Consider the following 6825-nt stretch of genomic DNA (forward strand, 5'->3'; position numbering starts at 1 on the left):
ATAGTGGGATTTGAACCCACAACCTCAGGGTTCGAACTCCAAAGTCTTCACCACCACACCACACTGTATTTTCTCCTCCAATTAAACTCTCCTTTTGTTCAATCTGAGGTCAACTTTACTCTGGTGGTCTCATCAGGTAGGTGGGCTACAGTCCTGTGGACCCTCAAACATCTTGAGAATATTAGAATCTGTGCTCACTGGACCATGAAGCTCTGTGGAGGTGGTATTGTAGTCTTCACCTTGGGTTCACCAGACACCTTCGGTGCTTCACTGCCTGAGTCTCTCTATCCCATAATGCACCAGTCACAGGACCCCCATCACTCTCAGCCCCTCAGTCACACGACACTCAGACTTTCATATCCTAAGCCTGTCCTGCTCTATTAAAACTTCAATGATTTTTATTGTGATGATCCATTCAGTCAAAGCACAAACTCACATTTTAAAAAGTCGTCTCTGCTCTGAGGTTCAGGAGGCTGGAGGGCGAAAACTGGAGCTTTATGAGCTGAAAATAAAAAGAAAAGAGAAGAAGAATGGAAACTGTGAAGATGGCATTGTGGGGTCTTAGTTTAGTTCTTAAACACGAATTACAAATGAAGAGGAGTTCAAATAAAACATTTATAAAATATACAAGGGCTGGCAAATGAGTCCAAATGTAGATCTGAATATTCATATTAATAATAAATATACAGGGGGTCAGAGAGTATTGAGACCCCCTCACTTTCTGCACACTTTACTGTGTTGTTGATTTAATTTTAAATGGATTAATGTGCCTGTGAGAGACAGTTGTACGTCACTGTGCTGATTGTACACTTGCTGGCCTAATTCTTCATTTAGAAAGAACCGCAGCTACAGCAGAGAGTAGATAACACCCTTCACCAGCTCGCTTCAAGTACTTTGACAGATTTGTATATGTAAGTGTATGTGTGGTATCTAAACAGAAATAAATGAATACAATAAGTGCACAAATACAAATGAAATACATATATGAACATAACTAATTAAATGTCAAAGTTACACAGTATTCAGGAAGAGCAATGTTAAACATCACTCATCTTTACGTATTGTTTAATCAAACCAGTAGGTGGCACTATTAACCAGAATAAAAGGAACAGCGTAACGCAGAAGACTATGGAGGAATATTTGGGACAAAATTAAATAAATAAATGAATATATATATATATATATATATATATAACTACATGCGCAAATAAATAAAAGTACTGAGAAATGTGAGCATAAATAAATATCTGTGTCATGAAATACGGCTTGAAATAAAACTGTCACTTTCACTCGTCAAATTTGAGAGGTGGGCTCTAACACCCCCTACAGTTATTGATTGGTGAATCGATAGCACAAGAAATAATTAGAAAAATGTTTACTACCGCCGATGAAATGGATTCTGCCGAAGATATTTCAGAGAGAGAATTGAAGATTTATCGGAAGAAATTACAATGTTGGCGTCCCTTTTAGACTCCGATATAGATTAAACTATTTTTGAAAGTATCGAAGAACTGGTGGACCAGACTCGTCTACACTCCAGTGCTGGTGATGCAGTTCCCTGCTCTGGAAGTCCATCCTTTGACATTCCAGCTGAGTCAATAGAACACCTTCTGTTATGCGGTTTAAAAGTACGACAGATTGCAGATCTATATGGTGTATCGGAGAAGACGATCACAAGGCGAATGAGCCAGTTTGATATACGGTAAGCTGCACCGGCTCTATTAGTTTAGGTACTTTGACATGGAATGCCCAAAGCAGCTCCACCTAATATTTTGAACTGAGTATCTGACCCTTGTTTTACGAGTATAAAGTCAGGTGGATATTCGCAGCTACTTTTTCAAACAACTTTACAACTCTGATCAGTGGCAAACATTGTAACAACATTTCAATTTCTTCCAATAAATCTTCAATTCTCTCCCTGAAATACGCAATATCTTCGGCAGAATCCATTTCATCAGCAGTAGTAAACATTTTTCTAATTAATTCTTGTGCTATCGATTCACCAATCAATAACTAGAGAGTGTGTTAGAGCCCACCCTCTCAAATTTGACGAGTGAAAATGACATTTTTATTTCATTGTCGTATTTCATGATGGTTTGGAGTAATGTCAAGAACAAAATTAAATAAATAACCAACAAAAAACATATCTCATGACACATTTATTTATTTATGCTCACATTTCACAGTACTTTTATTTATTTGCAAATTTATTTATTTATTTTATTTAATTTTGTCCAAAATATCCCTCCATACAAGATGGCATTCGTTTACAAAAAAAAAAAAAAACCCTTTACGTTTAATACTGCAAGCTTTACACTCCTGGATTTGGTTGATCCCATTCCTCCTGGCAGATCCTCTCAAACTCCATCAGATTTCAAGGTAAGCGTCTGTGAACTGCCATCTTCAGGTCTCTCCTATTCTGTGGGGTCTCAGTCTGGTCAGTCAAGGACACTCAGACTTGTCACAAAGCCACTCCAGTGTTGTCTTGGCTCTAGTCTTCAGGTTGTTGATCCATCGCCCAGTCTGAGGTCAGAAGTTTTCTTTCAGGTCCTCTTTATATTTGACTGCACGTCTCCTCCCCTCAGTTCTGACCTGTCACTCTGTCCCCATAGCCTGATGCTTTCACCACCAACTTCACTGTAGAGATGGCATTAGGCAGGTGGTGAGTAGCACCTGGTCCTCTCCAGACATCCTGCTTGGTCTCCTGTCTAAAGAGTTCAATGTTTGTCTCATCAGATCTTTGTATCTTTCCATTGATGCTCTCAGGCTGTCATTTGTCTTTTACTTGAGTGTATCTTCTCCCTGGTAGCTCTACCATAAACGCTTGATTTGTGGAGCGCTGCTGAGATGGCCATTCCTCCTACAGTTTCTCTCATCTCAGCAGAGGACGTCTGAGGTTCTGTTGTAGTGACCATTAGGTTCTTGGTCACCTCCCTGGCCAAGGCCATTCCTTCCCAGTTACTCAGACTGGCCATCTCTAGAAAGTGTCCTGGTGTTTCCAAACATTTTCCATTCCCCAATTCTTGAGGCCGCTATGCTCTTGGTAACATTCAACGCTTTACAAATGGCTTTATCCCTTGGCTCTGATCTTTGCCTGACCACAATTTGATCAATTAGGTCTACAGAAGGTCACTTGAACTCCATGTCTTGGTGTTCATGCTGACATACAAAGTCATAAATATTCTGTGTTATATACATATTGACAACCAGGTACAGTTCTTCACATCTTCAGAGCTCCGTGTAGTTAAGAAATCCCACCCTGAGTCGAGAGGGTGCTGCTCCTGCTAACGTCATCACTTCAATGATTTCACGGGCCACAAGACAAGTGATGTCACTTCCACAGACTGCTAATTAAGCTCCACCTCTTTTGTGTCACCACTATAAAATGTCACCAGAAGTGGGTGTTCATTACAGATCAGTGACTGAGGAAGACGGAGCTCTGACTCACAAGTGACTTTAACTTGACAGCCTTTGATTGTAGCAGACGTCATCATTGTGCTCCGTCTTTGTGCTTTTTATTTCATCTTCATCATTAAATGGGTATTTCAGGGTGGTACCCCAACTCTTTGTGCCCACTCTCTCTGCTTATTTTCACAATACACACATACAGTAAATGTCTAATGTGGTGGACGGCTGTGATAGACCCTGTGCCCTTGGCTGCTTGACCTTAGTTTGTGTTTAAACAAATCGCTGTCTTTATGTGTAAACGTACGTAATTCATAATTTATAAAGTGTGTTTTACTCTGAGGCTGCACTCACTGAAATGTTCAGGTGGTCCTCAAGTACTCAGAGTTCTGACGCAGTCCTCCAGTTTGCTAATCTTCACTACCGAAACATATCAAATAAAATGCTTTTGGTGTGTAAACTCCTTTTAAATGTCGGTGGGAGACGACTTCTGAGCAAACAACAGCAGGAATATAAAACACGAGAGCCCAGGGGGAGCACAGCTGAAAATGGATGAACGTGAACTTTTAACGTGGACTCCATCCAGCAGAATGTAATGGACAGCGAAGACAGCAGGAGCAGATTGAGATGTTCTGATGTTATAAAGCACTGACGCTGAGCTCAATTTGAGTCCATTAACGTCTTCTCTGTTCTCAAATAAACAATTCATTTGTGCTCTGAGCCGGCTTAGCCATTTAAAACACATTTCTGTTCATTAATCTTAAGGTGAGCAAAGCAAAGGAAATGAAAAGAATCTCAAAGTTAAGTGAAAAAAGGACTTTTTAAGAAAATAAGTGGAAAAAGTATAAGGAATATAACATTTCAAGTTAATATTCTAAAACATCTGATTAAACAGCTGATTATTTAGAGAGTTTGTTATCACTCAGCTAATGACTGTGAAAGGCACTATATAGTAAAAAATAATAAACAGCAAAGGATGGCAGATAAATGTTAAAGAGCAGGCCTTCTTCAGTGTCCTCTTATTGTCACTCTGGTCCTCCTAATGGACTTCAATAACAAACACAATGTCACCAGACGCTGTACCTGATGGAGTCCTTGTCATGATGTTCCCCTGGCTGATCTTCTCCAGACTCTTTGTCAGACCTGACAGCTCCTTTCTCAGGTCCTCAGATGAGAACTCAGCGGTGACAGTGAAGCTCAGCGAGTCTCCATCAGCAGGAAGGACACAGCGAGAGGAGAAAGTCTGAATCAGGAGAGAAGAGGGGACAAGATTTCAGAAAGGAGACATTAAAAAGTAAGTAATGCTGATAAGAGGGGGCTCTTCTGAATTAAGGATCAGTGTGGTGGGCAGTCAGCGTGGGTTTAGATGGTTAGAACGCCTGTCATTGACTTGTTGGTTATTTATGAGAGAATATTTGGTGGAGTGTAGTGGAGCATCAGAGATTATCAACCTTAACTATCAATGAGCTTTTCACACAGGACTCCATGAGCGGAGAGTCAAGAGAAAGGGACAGAGGGGGCAGGTGGGTCCAGAATTGACTTGGCACACAAAACAAGGTATTTAGCTTTTTATGGTTCTGAGACAAACTTAAATAAATTAAATATAAAGACTAACACATGTAGGGAGAAAGCTCTTTAATATGATTCTACAATTGAAGGTCTGCAGCTCATAAGTGTGACTTGTGAGGAAATACTAACAGCCTTTGATTCTTCATCACCATCATCACCATCATCATCATCAACCATACAAAAGAGAGAAAGCTACGGCAAGCTGAGTTATGTAGCGACCACCATGTGTGGAGTGTAAATGAAGAACTGAATCTTCATAATGTCTGTGAAACACAGTCGACATCAGGACTATTGTGTGGAGTGTGAGAGAAAAGCACATGAGAAAGATGAGAGATGAGACTGGACTGTGGGGTCTGAGCTGTGAGGAAATGCTGAAGGATTTGAATCTCATCCGTTAAGGATGGAGACATCAGAAGGTAGCCTGGCTGAAGAGTTTGCACCATCCTTTATTAGATGTCATCTTTTACACTTCCTAAAAAATTCACTTTTTCACACAGACAGCTGTAGATTCATCGATTTGTCAAGTAGTTGAAGTTACCAACTTTGAGATATTTGTATTAAGAATATTGGAAATGTTAAGGAAATGTGAAAAGATGATCTGTGTTGGTCTGAATGGCCTGTTCTTGTCATGTTGTACAAACTCCTCAGATCTTTTAAATTTCTCTCTAAATGTTCTCCAGTCCCACACATCCCAGTCTGATCAGACTCCCTGTGAAGTGTCGCTCTTACCTGCAGGAAGTGGAGATGATCCTTGGTCTCTGAAAGCTCCTTCAGCTCAGCTTCTCTCCTCTTCAGCTCCTCAATCTCCTTCTCCATTTGCTTCATGACTCCTTCAGCCTTCTCCATCTCTCTCTTTTCTTGTTCTCTGATCCTCTCAGTCAGTTTCCTGTGGGCTTCCTCAATGCACAGTATCAGAGCAGTGAAGCTCTTCTCATTTTCTTCCACCTCTCTTACCACAGACATCTGAATAAACAGGATAAAGATTTAGAATTGAGTCACCTGATAAGAATAACCAATCATGAGGCACATTTGTTGCTATTTTGATGTTGTGAAGGACAGTTTGAATAGGCTGGAGTGACTGGTGGTACTTTATCTGCAGAAGGAAGGTCAGTTGCAGACTGACTCCAAAACAATATTTTCCCTCCATTATGTCGAGTAACATCACCACTCTGCTGGTGCTGCTATTAAGGAAACTGCAGGACTTTATGAGATACACAGTCATGAAAGGCCTCCTTGTGAAGGATCTTCAGAGCCATTAGCAGGAGCTGCTGGGGACACCTCTACTGTCTTGTGAGGACTCCATTTGACCCAACAGTTTGTATAGAAGTCTGCCTTTAAAAATGGCATCTCCTGCTCAGCCTCAGGTTAGGAATGGAGTAGGACAACACACACCAGGAATAAAGAAGAAGAAGAAGAAGTATTTGTAAAGAGTAGTGAACTTGTGTGTTAGAAGGTAATTGTGTTAAAATAAAACAATTTCTGGACCAGAGACTTGTGTATATCAGTTGTATTCTAGTTTGGGGTGTCAGACATCACCGTGTCAGACCAGTGAGATGGAGATATTAAACAAGAGGGTCTAGGTGTTGGTCAAGGGGTATCAGATTTCCTTTAATTTCATGAACTTTTTGCATATTTACCTTCTTCCATCTCTTTTTCATTGTAAAGCTCAGAGTTGTGTCTTTATTTCCATGTCTGATGTATTTCTTCTTCATTTATGAACTTTACATTATTACTAATGAATTTGCTATTGTAACTATGACTCATACTTATATGTTGACACCTGACTGTGTGTTACTATGTGGGAAGTAAATGTGAGGTAAAAGGTGCCTGCTGTCCAGGATCATCAACCCC

General features: G+C 40.4%; 1 protein-coding gene and 1 long non-coding RNA gene across 2 annotated transcripts in view; one reads left to right on the forward strand and one right to left on the reverse strand.

Annotated features, from left to right (window-relative positions):
• LOC120528956 (E3 ubiquitin/ISG15 ligase TRIM25-like) overlaps positions 1 to 6825 on the forward strand; it is a 208159-nt gene that overhangs the window by 102063 nt on the left and 99271 nt on the right. The gene's annotated exons all lie outside the window — the stretch shown is intronic.
• On the reverse strand, positions 464 to 5742 carry LOC120528332. The gene is made up of 3 exons (XR_005633486.1): positions 5704 to 5742; positions 4489 to 4648; positions 464 to 502 (listed from the first exon to the last, which is right to left on the reverse strand). It is a non-coding gene; the product is annotated as an uncharacterized LOC120528332 (long non-coding RNA).

This window comes from Polypterus senegalus, chromosome 4 (assembly GCF_016835505.1).
Source record: "Polypterus senegalus isolate Bchr_013 chromosome 4, ASM1683550v1, whole genome shotgun sequence".
NCBI lineage: Eukaryota > Metazoa > Chordata > Cladistia > Polypteriformes > Polypteridae > Polypterus > Polypterus senegalus.